Source organism: Delphinus delphis, chromosome 8 (assembly GCF_949987515.2).
Source record: "Delphinus delphis chromosome 8, mDelDel1.2, whole genome shotgun sequence".
NCBI classification, from domain to species: Eukaryota; Metazoa; Chordata; class Mammalia; order Artiodactyla; family Delphinidae; genus Delphinus; species Delphinus delphis.
In genome coordinates, this window is record NC_082690.1 from 57738318 (window position 1) to 57751647 (window position 13330).

A 13330-nucleotide genomic window follows, 5' to 3' on the forward strand; every position below is an offset into this window, starting at 1 on the left:
TAGGTAGCGGGGGAGGCCCCAGGTTCTCTTGCGTAGCATCTGCGCTGGTGGGGAGGGGAAAACTCCACTGCAGGCTTTGCTGTTCCCGTTTCTCATTCCCCCCTCCCCCCACTGCCATGAGACACAGGAAAATCCATAGACCCAAGATTCATTTTCTCCATTGAGTCAGCAGAGGCCACACTCTGCTTCTGAGGGGCGGGCAACCAGCTTTTAAATAACTCTCCGATATTTAATACCCTCCTCCTCCACTCTGTGGCCTGGGCCTCTGGGGAAAGGCTAGAATAAATGGGTTGGATGAATCCTCTGAAAGTCATAAGTGCTCCTGCCTGCGCCTCAACCCACCCTCCTCCACCCAGACTTCCAGGCCATGGGGAAAAATACCAATTTCTTACTACCTTTGCACTGTGCTTTACAGTTTCTAAGTGGTGCCCCAGGCTGGGTTTGTCATCCCCAGTTTAGAATTGGAAACTGAAGTTTAGAAAAGAGGACGACCCCATCTGGCTTCTGGTCTTTGTCTGCTGCTGGCTGGCTGTGGGACTTTGATCAGGTCCCTATCCCTCTCTGGGCTTCTATTTCCTCACCTGTGCTACAAGGTGGTTCAGCCTCTGGGTTGCCGCTAGTCCCTCTAGCTGTTACATTTCACGAGCTGCTGCCCTGGTCTAGGTCTAGGTCTCCTCTCATGGAGCTGCTTTTTGCCTCCATCCTCTTGGGGAAGCTAACGGGCAGAGCAGACGGAGGCTCAAGGCCGGGCAGGGTCTGGCCCCAGGATTCCAGCGTAAGTCAGGGACAGGAGTGGGTGGGGGAAAGGGAAAGGAGCAGAGCTGGATTCTTTTTTCCCCTCCTCCCCAACGCCCTTCCTTTCTTTTGCAGGTAGAGGTTAGGACAGACAAAGGGCAATAACATATTTAAAGCTTGGCTTCCTTAAAACTCAGGGTCTCAGCAGCTGCAGATATAATTTGAGAAGTTGGGAGCAAAACCGTCTTCCTAAGCTGTGTCAGGGTCAGGCTCCTGATAATGGAAGTTAGTGGGCCCAGGTCTCCTGGCTTCACCACTGTTCTGTGTCATTTGGAAGACAGGGATTGATATCTCCATTGGTTATATGAGAACACTGGGAGGTTAAGAGCTGTGCTTGGGGTCACCTCAGACTAATGATGGAACAAGGTCTATAATCTAGGATTTCTGATTCCCATTTCATCCCACTGCCTGCTGTAGCAGGAAATTGGGGGCTGAGGGACGGGAATGGAAGAGGCATGTGGGTTCCTGCTTAGTCTTACTTTGCTCGACTTCCCTAGCATCCTCTTGGGTCCTCATGAGCCTCTTGAGCTGTACCAAGCCTTCTACTTCTAAAATTACAGAATCTTAGAATCAAAACGTTGAATTCTAAGAACCACAGACTCTGAGAGCCACAGAGCCATGGTCTGTTTGAATCAGAACATAAGACATGGTGTTGGTAATATGAATGGTGGTGAAGCACTTAGAGCCTGCGGTAGGTTGTTATATTAATGTTCCCCAATGAAACCTGCCTATCTGTATCCACACTTTTATGCTGTCCCTTCCCACACTGACTTTGGTTTGGCCATGTGAATTCCTTTGGCTATGGAGACATCAGCAAATGTAATGCAAGCAGAGGGTTAAAAAGGGATTGTGCCTGGGGGCTCCCCTCTTCCTGCTCCCCTGAGATGTCCATGTATAGAAACCAAAGTAAGCCTCTTAGAGGAAGAGACCAGCAATGAGCCATCCTGCTGAAGCCCTCTAGATCAACCAGCTCCCAGATGATCTTCCAGCTGATTCCAGCTGCCTGAGTAACCCTAGATAAGACCAAGAGAACTAGCTGGCCCGAGCCCAAATTGCTGACTCACAGAATTGTGAACAGATAAAGTGGTTGCTGTTTTAAGCCATTAAGTTTTGGGGGGTGGTTTGTTACACAGCAGTAGATAACTGACTCAGAGCCTTAGAATTAGAATTGTAGCATCTTAATCATAGATTCCACATACCCCTCAATCACAGTATCATAGATTTCTCAGACCAGAAACTGGAATCTTTGATGCAGTACCCGAGGAATCGAAGGGTCCTGAGAACTCACTTCTTTAACTCTAACCCAATGCTGAATTCTCCTTTAATTCACAGAACAATTGACCTACTCACTCTTTTCCAACCTGGAACCCCCTGCTCGAGGGTCCCCGATCCTTCAGTATCTGTCCATCCTGTCATGCAGTCTTCTTGTTCCACCCCTGGTTTCTCAGTTCTTCCTTCTTTAGCAAGCCTTCCGTGTTGATATACTTGCTCTGGTCTGGGGAGCTAAATGTGGCCTTGGTGGAAATTTGTCCTGGAACCGTTCGTGGCACAGTGCCTGGTGCAGAGTGGGTATTAATGAACATACCTTGAGGGAAAACAACCATTACCACCACCACAAAACTCTTCTCATCTTTTCCTGCTCTGTCCCCTCATTACTGAGTTCCGTGATCTGTCCATGGTGCTGAATGCCTATCCTTGCTACTGTCTGCCTTAGAATGGCTACTTCCCAAGGGTAGGAATCAGTCCCGTGTCCGGGAATTCACTCAGTCTCCCTCCCTCCCTCCCTCCTTCCCTCTCTTCCTCCTCTCTCCCTCTTTCTTCCTTTCTCCTTCTCTCTCTTTGCCCCACCCCTCATGGCCTAGCTCCCTCACCTCCCACCCCATCCTCCATATACAGATCATTGGCCTGAACTATTTAATGCAAACTGATATGAGGTGATGTGTACTAATTAGGATTAGGTTTAGCTGTATGTATCAGAATGCCTAAAACAATAATCTCTTAAATGATACAGAAGTAGAAGTTCATTTTCTTTTCTTTCATAAAAGAAAGTCCAGACATAGCAGTCCAGAGTCTGAATGGCTTCTCCACAGTTATAGAAAACCAACAGTCCTTCCAGCCTCCCACATTGCCTTCCCCAGGGTGTAGTCCTCATTTTTGTGGTACAAAATAGCTGCTAGGGTACCAGCCATCACATCAGGTAGCAGATGGAGGCAAAAGATAAATAAGGGTGCCCCTTCCCTTTATGGGCACTTCCCGTAATTTCATCCAACACGTTCACTTGCATGGTCACATCTAACTAGCTTCAAGGTGCCTGGGAACTATAGTCTTTTAACTGGGGGACAATTTTTCCAACAAAAAGTTGTGGTCCTTACTGCTGAGGAAGAAGGAGAAATAGTTATTGAAATGTAACTAGAAACCTCTGACATTAGTAATGGAACAGTGTTGTTGATGGTGACAGTGACTGTGGTATACTACTTGTGTGGATGATGACAGCAATGGTAATGGTGGTGGTGATGGCAGAGGGGGTGATAGTGGTAATGGTGGTGTTGATAGTAGTGGTGGTGATGAAGAAGGAGGTAATGGTGAGGAGGGTGATGATAAAGCTGGTGGTCAATATCAGCTCTGGTCCAGGAGCACAGACTCGCTCAAGCATCAGCCTGGACCAGCAGAATACCAGAAGATAGACCCAGTGACTACAAGGTGTCTGGAGCTTGGGGTCTGCTCCAAGCCACAGGGGAGTGATTTCTGGCACCCTTGCTGCTTTGCAGTTCATCAGTCATGAGCCTCTTACCTTCCTGAGTCCAAATAACCCCCAGAAGAGCATGGATCAGGTTTTCCTCCACACCCCATTTAGGCTGGAAATAACTCTGGAATGAAAATTTAAGGCCTTAGGGAGGTGAAGCAGGAAGGATGATATTGGACTTCCATTTACTAGACAATAAACGTTGATGGAATTTATTTCACTCAAGGAAATCTTTGCTGTGAAATACACAGAGAAACACACAGACACAGCCTCAGACATAGAGACAAATGGTTACAAAGACAGACATGCAAAGAGAGTTACAGATGTGCAGAAACAGGCCCATAGTCATGGAGACCCATAGGCACAGACACACTTAGTCTCACAAGGAGGCACCAGGCCAACCCCTTTCCCCAGAGAGATGCAGCCCATGCAGCCATCTTATTCCATAGGACCACTTTCACGTTACGCCTGGGTCCCGTGCACTGAAGGCACCAAGGAGCCAGAAGTGACAATGAAGAGGGGGGCTCAGAAATCAGTAGCCAATCAGAGAAGGAGGCAGTCTGACCTTTGATACCCCTCCCACCTGGGGTGAGAGTGCAGCAGTGCACCATGGCCTGCCCCAGGCCAGCCCAGGTTCTGTGGCTGAAGGTGACCAGAGGAGTGGGAACTGGGTAGGAGGGGTTGTGTCCTCCATGATGTCTCCCCCCAGGGGCCCAAGGACACACCTGGAGGCCATTAGCAGAGGATCCGTCAGGCAGCAGGCTCCGGCTCCAGGTGAGAAGGCGTGATGAGAACATGTGGCAGCCTCCACCAGCTGGAGCTGGAGCATGGAGGACACCTTGGTCTGAGCGGCTCCAGCATCACTCCCCCAGCACCCACTTGGAATGCAGAGGTAACCACAGCACAGGCTCTGACACTCAAGATTGTTGGTGAGCCCACCTCCAGTTTACCTCCCAAACTTTTTTTTTTTTTTTTTTTTTTTTTTTTTGTGGTACGTGGGCCTCTCACTGCTGTGGCCTCTCCCGTTGCGGAGCACAGGCTCCGGACGCGCAGGCTCAGCGGCCATGGCTCACGGGCCCAGCCACTCCGCGGCATGTTGGATCCTCCCGGACTGGGGCACGAACCCGTGTCCCCTGCATCAGCAGGCAGACTCTCAACCACTGCGCCACCAGGGAAGCCCCTCTCAAACTTTTCTGACATCAGATTTCCTGACCTTCATAGTGACCTTCTTCTTCTAGGTAACCTTCCTGATGACTCCACTGCCCCCCTTACCCATCACCCCACCCCTGTCTCTTTCTCTGCTTCTGCTCAGAGCTCCTATATGACATTGTCCTGACCTGCCTACCCTTTCCATTGATCTGTGCTTCTTGGTAAGTGACAGCCCTTCCTGGCTCCAGCCCCTGCCTCCCTCCTCCTCTCTAACCAGCTGGAGCAGGTTTATTTCACTGCAGTTTCAGTTCTTTCTTAGTGACTGAAGATGTTTGGGTCCCACCTTGGCTCTCAGCCCCCTTTGCTGCCGATCCTTGGCCCTGGGACTCATGGCTGACTCATTTCTCACCACTGGAGTGCTGGAGCTCCCAGCTCCCGAAGGAGCCCCCAGAGAGCGCCGCTCTTTGCAGACAGATCATCAGTTGCCACACCAGCCTAGGCCTGGTTGTTTCCTGCTGCCCCAGGGCCTCTGCTACCTTTCCAGCTTCATGTTGGCCATTTACCAGGATGACTTAGTGCTAGTTTCCCCCAGTGGGTCACATTCAATGTCCTTAGACTTCCCCAACTGTATCCCAAAATGGTAGAGAAAGCATTCAGCCTCAGGTGTGGTTGCGGTCGTTTTCCCCAACCCTAATAAAGGCCTGATTTCCCTGGGGATCTCTATGAGCTCATCACTTTATGGAAGGCTGCAGGTGGGCAGGAAGACCTTGAAGGCTGGCCAGAACATTGATAATTGGCTGCCCCACATGTACCTGGACTTAGGTCAGGAACCTCGGGACAATGGACAGCAGCCCGAGCAGTCAAGAAGCTGTTCCCTGTTGAGGCAACCCGGCACTCTGTACCTCGGCAGCCCCCGTGGCACACCCACGGTAGACATCTCTCCCCGCTCCTTAGCACAGGGCCCGGCTGTGGTGGGGATGCAGCTTGGCCCTGCCAGTGTGTCTCCAGCCCTGCCCTGGGGAAGGAAAAAAGAAGCCAGTTGGAAGTTCAGAAAAAGAAAGGCTAAAAAGGAGCCCACAATCGGCCCTAATTAGCCACTGGGAGAGAGAAAAAGAGGTCAGAGGACTGAGTCTACTTCTGAAAGAAAGCACCTGGCAGGCAGAGCTCTGGCTGGTCTGTGCTCCACACCACCCGGCACAGGGCTGGGCCCTGCATGCAGGGGCCCATCTGACCCTGGAGTCTTCGGCTCCCCAGCTGGGGAAGGGCTCCACATCTGCGCACAGGCTCCATCGTGGCCCTCTCCTCTGGAAGAGGCAGCTGGGTTGAGGGAGGGAGGGAAGGCAGGCTAACTTGATTGAGGGCCCGCTGTACCCAGTGCACTAAGTTGAGAGCTTTACATACTTGGTTGTATTTAATTCTCACAGTGGCCCTGAAGTGAAGGTACTTTGGCCCCAATTGTTAAATAAAGAAGTGGACACTCAGGTTAAGTAGTTGACCCAAGATCACACAACTTAAAAGGGGCCGAGTGGAGAGTCCAGCTCAGGCTGTGGGCTCTGCAGCCTGTGCTCTGGGTGCTATAAAATGAGCACTCAGAGGGCAGAGCCCTGGTCTGCGTCATCTCTGTGCCCCCAGCGCCCAGCCTGGGGAGGGGCAGGCAAGTGGCAAGTGCTGAGAAGAGCAGTTGAACTCAACAGGCAGGACAGGCTGAACCAGGGAAGGACATAAAAAGGGAGGGACAGATGGAGGGATGGCGGAGGCGCTGCAGAGACAGAGAGGCAGATGGCTTCCGTGCCCTGGGATACCATGCAGGGGACCCTCGGGGTGGGGGGCTTTCCTGGGGCTGAGGACAGTGCTGGACTGAGCACAGCTTGTACCCTGCCAAGGGGGAGACGGGGAGGAAGAAGTGCATTTCTTCTCCCCACTTCGCCACTTCTCCTACCCCGCAGCCCACCCCAGATGGTTAAGCTGAAGCAGGAGCCAAAATGAGGAACCTTTAGCCCTTGTTGGAGCCAAGCCACCCCTGCTTAGCCAGGGCAGATCACCAGCAGGCCAACTGGGCCAGGGCCAGGCCGTGGTCCAGAGTGGGGGGTAGGGGGAACATTGGGCCTCGGGGCAGGGCCACTGTGGGCACGGCGCCCCTCCGTGCAGGCTGCATCTTCTGGCAGGGGCCGAGAGAGGCGGCAGGATGGGGAAGGGGATGGGGATCCTCCTTTGGCACTGCCTCTGAGCACCCCAGTAGCAACTGAGGAATAGGAGAGATATATTTTAGGTCAGGCTGACTTCACATAGCAGCTGGTTCAGTCTTCACAACCACCACCCTGAAAGGTAGTGATTCTCAATCCTGATTTTAAAGATGAGGAGTTGAGGCACAGAGAGGGCAAGTAACTTGCCTAAGGTCACAGAGTGAGTAGGCGAAGGGCTGGGATTCCACCCCAAGCTCTTTGGCTCCAGGCCTGCTCTTAATCGTCATGATCTCCTGAGAGGAGCAGCAAGAAGGTTGTCTGCACCCACCAGCAATTAGGGGCCCCTCAGTATTGTGAAAAGTGTCAGTGGAGTGTGTCTGATTAGCCTCCTCAGTGCCCAGCATGGGACACATGTGTTTTCTAGATGGCTCGCCATTATCCTTGGCTGAAGAATTGCGTGGGGTTTTCTAATTACAAATTATTCCTGCTGGATTTCATTACGCTCCCTCTTGTACTGGCTTTTTGTGTTCTCAATAATCTTACAAAACTTTGAAAACCATAGTCAGCCCAGCTTTTTTTTTTCTAGGACTTAAACTATACAGCTAAGCTTTTATTAAGGCACAATGCTGTTACAGCTTTAACAAGTGAATGTTTGACTCAATATTACAAGAAGACGGTGATTATTTGAATTTTACCATTCCACATTTATAATGAGTCAGAAGAGCAGGACGGAAATTTACCTTCCTGTAGAAAACCTTCATTCATTCGGAAAGCAAATTTCTCGTGGTAGAGGGAAGTTCTCATTTAAGTGTTTTGAGCTGTTTTCAGCCAACGGTCAACTGTTGTAGGCAAGTAGCCCGGGTTAATTTGATCATTTCTAAGTGAGACTTTTCACTGAGGACTGAAAATTCTTCAGATTTAACAACACTAACAGAGACAGCAGAAAAAGAATGCTTTATGTCATTAAAAAATGAAGAAGAAAATGCAGTGGTCATCAGGACCCAGCACAGGTTTTACTTAAAGGAAGTCAGGCTCATCTCCTATCTCCTTTGGGAGAACCTGAGATCAGGGGTCGGTCAGAGTCTTGAAAATCTTGATTTCAAAAAGGCATTTGACTATATGATGTCACTTATATGTGGAGTCTAAAATATGACACAAATGAACCTACCTATGAAACAGAAAGAGAATCATGGACATAGAGAGCAGACTGGTGGTTGCCAAAGGGGAGGGGTTTGGGGGAGGGATGGAGTGGGAGGTTGGGGTCAGCAGATGTGAGCTTTTATACAGAGAGTGGATAAACAGCAAGGTCCTACTGTATAGCACAGAGAACTAGATTCAATACCCTATGATAAAACATATAGAAAAGAGTATATAAAAAAGCATGTATATATATGCATAACTGAATTACTTTGCTGTACAGCAGAAATTGACACAACTTTGTAAATCAGCTAGACTTCAATAAAAAAATATTAAAATTGAAAAAACAAAACAAAGCAAAAAAACCCCAAAAGGCATTTGGAACATCTCCCAAGGTTTTTTTTTTTTTTTTTTGCAGTACGCAGGCCTCTCACTGTTGTGGCCTCTCCCGTTGCAGAGCACAGGCTCCGGATGCACAGGCTCAGCGGCCATGGCTCACGGGCCCAGCCGCTCCGCGACATGTGGGATCTTCCCGGACCGGGGCACGAACCCGCGTCCCCTGCATCGGCAGGTGGACCCTCAACCACTGCGCCACCAGGGAAGCCCTCCCCACCACACACCCCAAGGTATTTTTATGGCAAGATGAGGGGCAGGATCAAATAGTGATGCTCTAGGGGAATGCCTAGCTGCCTGGCTAGCTGGTGGAGGAGAGTGGATTAGTGGATCAATGGCAGCCTGCAGGGCAGACTAGAGCCCTGCTCAGGCTCTGTCCTCCATGCTGACTTGTGGGTCTGATATATTTTTGGAAGGACTTGGACGAAGCCAAATAAAATGTGTATCTAATCTGGGGCGGGACAGTGACTGTGTCATATGGCCAGACTGGGTTTCAAAATGATCTGAATTGACTTGACCTATAGGTGACAACCATAGGTTCAAGTTCATCCAGGTAAATGCCAGGTCCCTATCGGGGAAAAGTTTGGGTGAGGGAGAGGGGAAGGAATTATTGAGCACACGTTATCTGCCATACCCTCTGTATAAGCTCACTCACTTAATTATGAACCCCTAAGAGGGGGATGTTGCTCTCATTTTTTTTTTTTTTTTTTTTTTTTTGTGGTATGCGGGCCTCTCACTGTTGTGGCTTCTCCCGCTGCGGAGCACAGGCTCCGGACGCGCAGGCTCAGCGGCCATGGCTCACGGGCCCAGCCGCTCCGCGGCATGTGGGATCTTCCGAGACCGGGGCACGAACCCGCGTCCCCTGCATCGGCAGGCGGACTCTCAACCACTGCGCCACCAGGGAAGCCCCACTCTCATTTTATAGGGGGAGGAACTGAGGCCCTGAGAAGCTAAGCACTTGCTCTAGGTCACGGCTAGAAACAGATGGAGCTGGCATCAAAACCAAGGCTGGTCAGATGCCTAGGTCCACCTTCTCACAAAGTGTTTAGGATGAAGGACTGCTTAACAGCAGTTTACGTGAGAAGAAGACAAAAACACACATTTATGTGGTGTTAGTCCCAAATTCTAATGCTGAGGCTTTTCTGAGCCTCTCGTTTGAGACCACCTTGGAGTTAGGCTCAGGGTGCAGAGATGAAAACACCCAGCCCCTGAGCAAGCTGAGCACCTGGTCTGGGCAGAGAAACCAACACAACCACAGGCAAATTGACAGTCCTGGGCATACTGCGTGCTGCGGAAGCCCAGTGAAGACAGGCCCCCTGCCTTGGGAAGTCCTGGCCAACTGCACAGGAGGCAGTACGTGGCCTGAGGCCTGAGTACGGCTGCCTGATCTGGGAGCCCAGGGAGCACACGGGGTGCAGGTCCAGGCAGAGGGCGCCAGGCCAGGCACTTCATTTCTGCCCCTCTGGGCTCACTATAAGGCCCAGGAAGTGTCTGGGCTGAGGGGATGGGGAGGTTTGCCAACCTTCCACTCCCAGCCCCCAGCCCAGAAATGAAAGAAGAGAGCAGGGGCAGAGTAGGGGTTCTGGAAGGCATCTGGGAGCCAGAGTCAGGGCTGCGCTTCTGGGAATGCTGTGAGGTTCTGAGACCTTGGGCTCCAAGTCTGCCGGTTACTTTGTAACCATCGGCTGTGTCCTGAAGCTGTTCTTTCAAGTGAGAAGATTCCAGAGACTGGTGTTCAGGGGCAGTGAACATGCAAAGAACAGACATCCTGGGAGTCAATTTGGAAGAGGAAAGGAGGGCAGACCACGTCTTTGTGCTCAGGGGGGAGACAATGTGAATAACATGTACAGAGGTCTCTGTGGTGCAGGGATAAGCTAGGTGGGCCAGAGACAAGAGGTCAAGAGACGGAGGAGGGCGTTGCTGAGACACAATTGGTGAGGTCTGCAAAGGCCAGGCCAGGTGGGCCTTGCGGGCCTTGTTCAAGGTCTTAAACTTTATGCCAAAGGCAAGGAGAAGCCACTGAAGGCTTTTAAGCAGAGAGGTGACAATTTTATGTGCTTTTTGGAAAGATCGCTGTCACTGCAGGATTGAAGGGGGCTGAGTGCAAGAAGACAACTGAGGAGATGCTGGAAGGAGGAGTGCAGATAGAAAAGGCCAGCGCTTGGGCTGGGTGGTGGCGTGGAGGTGGGGAAAAGTGGTGGGTTTGTCACTCGGGGCCTGGTGACAGACTGGATGTGGGGTGAGGGGGAGGGATGGCTCTGGGGTGTCTGGCTTGTGAATGATGGGATCATTCATTGAGAGAGGGAAGACCGGGTCTGGGGTGGGCAGAGAGGGTGAACTCTGCCTCGATCCCAGTGAGTTTGAGATGCCAAGACATCCAAGTGAAGAGGCTGAATGGGCAGTTGGATATTTAAGTCTGGAATTCAGGAGCCATGCCAAGGCTGGAGCTGCAGAGCTGGGACTTGTTGGCATTTAGGTGGTAATTGAAGATGCTTATTCAAGGGCCCCTGGGATCCGTTGCCTGCCCTGGGAAGCAGTTCCTGACCCCCACCCTGCCCTGACGCTGGCTCTGGGCTGCCTCTGGGCTCCCTCAACTCCCCCATCACTGTGTGTGGTCAGTGTCTGTCTCCCTTCTCATATGGAGATCTCCTTGAAGGCAGGGACCACATTCATCTCTGCATCCTCACGGTCCAGCCCAGGTCCTGGCACAGAGGAGTCACTGGTGGCAGTTTGATAACTGAGCGTGAACCAGCTCTCAGTGGAATGGGCTGCCATAGAAGGGAATGAGCTTCCCGCCCCAGAAGGCTCGTTGATAGGGCTCTACAGCCCATCAGGGAGTAGAGGAGATGCCTATACCCAGCAGGTGTCCTCTGGGGACCCTCTCAGCCCTGGATTCTAGATTTCCAGGACCTAAGTCACATTCCCTAGGGAGGAGGAAGTGTCATTTCCTCTCATCGCTGAGTCCAGAGTTTGGGCTGGGACTCTCTGTGGCCTCAGTCATCCTCTGGAGAGGTTTCCGGAGGCTGTGCCGACCTCAGCAGATGCTCTCCTCCCCCATGAGCCTCTCAGCTCTGGGGCTGCCACCCAAGCGTAGATGCCTTGCTAGAGTTTAGCTGAAGCTGCTGAGCTAGCTTTGGCCTGGGCTGCTAGGGCTGGCTGCCTGCCCTGCCCATCCTCTTTGACCTCAGCCTTGGCCTGGGCCCTTCTCTCTCCTGGCCACCTCCACTCTACCCCACTGCATCCCTTACTGCAGCAGCCAAAGTGGGCCTCCACCTGGAGATTCTGGGGGCTTGGCAGGAAGGGGGTGTACATGAACGGAGGAGGAGAGGGAGCAGACTGGTGAAGAAGCTGAGAAGGAGGAAGGAATGGGAGGGGTCTTGGAAGGGGCAGTGAGGTACAGAATGTCCCCACTGAGATGAAGGGCCTGTAAGGTTATCTAGCTCCCTTGCTTTGCCTGGGGAGAAACTGAGGAGCAGGAAGGGAGAAGTGGGAGTGGAGGGGAGTGGTGGGGGGTGGAGGATGCCAGAGGATGCACTGGGCACAAGAAACCTCCCTGTGCTAGGGGAGGTGGAGGAGGGGAGGGACCAGAGGGCCCAGGAGGCTATGACCGTGACTGTCCCACCTGGAGGAGGGGGTAGGGAGGTAGCGGTGTCCTAGGGCAGAAGCTTTAGGAGTCAGGGTTGGCTGAGATGGATGTCTTCCCATATGAATCAACCCCTGCTCTCTCCTGTCTTGTCGCTGCGTTACACTGGGAACTCCTGGAAAATAGGAACTGCATCTTCCATCTGATTGGGACGTTCCTAAGGCAGTGAATAATCTAGAGTCTCCCTGAGATTGGAAGACTGACTCCTCCACCAGACAGGACCAAACCTCCAGCCTCTGTCCATCCACAGCACTTGGCATTGGGCAGGGCAGGGAGGAGAGGTGATGGGGGACCTGCAGCTTGGACAAGAAGACACAGAAGGCACCTCAGAGGGGCCTAAACTTCACAGGACTGAGCAGCCCCGCCCCATTTGTAGGAGGGAAGGCGAAACTTGAAGCCTGGGAAATGAGAGATAAAACCAGCAGAGAGGAAGATTCCAGCCCCCGGAGCTGAATCCTCACAGTTTAGCAGAGCCTGATAACATGTACATTGTTACAAGAGGTGGGAATGCTGGGTTATTCCCACCCTGGCTCAGAGTGTTCAGCCTGAGATAACTGGTGACTGTGATGCACACCAGCTATGCCAGCTCTGGTAGCAAACACTGCAAGGGACCGCCAGGCTGCCCCAGAAAATCCAGAACCACCTTGGTTTCCAAACCACTATAGGACGTGACTATGGGAACTTAAAAGGACTAAGACATGCGTCTCTTTGTTAATATCATTTTTATGCTTGGTTTTAAAAATAAAACTTATTTTACATTTGTTTCAGAGTGCTCACTATAGAAAATTTGGAAAGTAGAAGTTGAAAGAAAAATAAGCAGACCCGTAATTCCACTAGCCAGAGACTTTTTGGACAAATTTCCTTCCAGTCTTTTTTCTCTGCATATTTTCTCCGTGATTGGGTTAACACTGTCATAATCTTTAAAACTGTTTTTTTATTTTATTTTTTCTTATAATTATTAAGGTAAAGCATACTCTCTTTTCTTTTTAAAGGAAAGTACAGAAGAACATAAAAAAGCAGGAAAAATTTACTCATAATCCTATTATCCCATCAATCATAGTGTGAAGATATTGGAACATTTACTTCGAGCCATTTTTCTGTGCCCCACACTTTACATAAAATGTTAGTAATGGTAAGTACAAATTCTCTGTGTTTACAATTTGGGAGACAGCATAATGTATTTGTAACAACAAAACCAGCCACCTGTATTGGAATCCTGGCTCCATCACTTACCAGCTGAGTGACTCTGGGAAAATTACTTCACCTCTGGAATCTCAATTTCCTCAG

The 13330-nt window shown here is 51.0% G+C and overlaps 1 long non-coding RNA gene across 1 annotated transcript in view; it reads left to right on the forward strand.

The window, feature by feature from the left end:
* LOC132429676 (uncharacterized) overlaps positions 1-13330 on the forward strand; it is a 29516-nt gene that overhangs the window by 3615 nt on the left and 12571 nt on the right. The window contains exons 2-4 of the long non-coding RNA XR_011246571.1: positions 4248-4430; positions 8426-8633; positions 13036-13175. This is a non-coding gene — a long non-coding RNA (uncharacterized lncRNA). The remainder of the gene's footprint in view (positions 1-4247; positions 4431-8425; positions 8634-13035; positions 13176-13330) is intronic.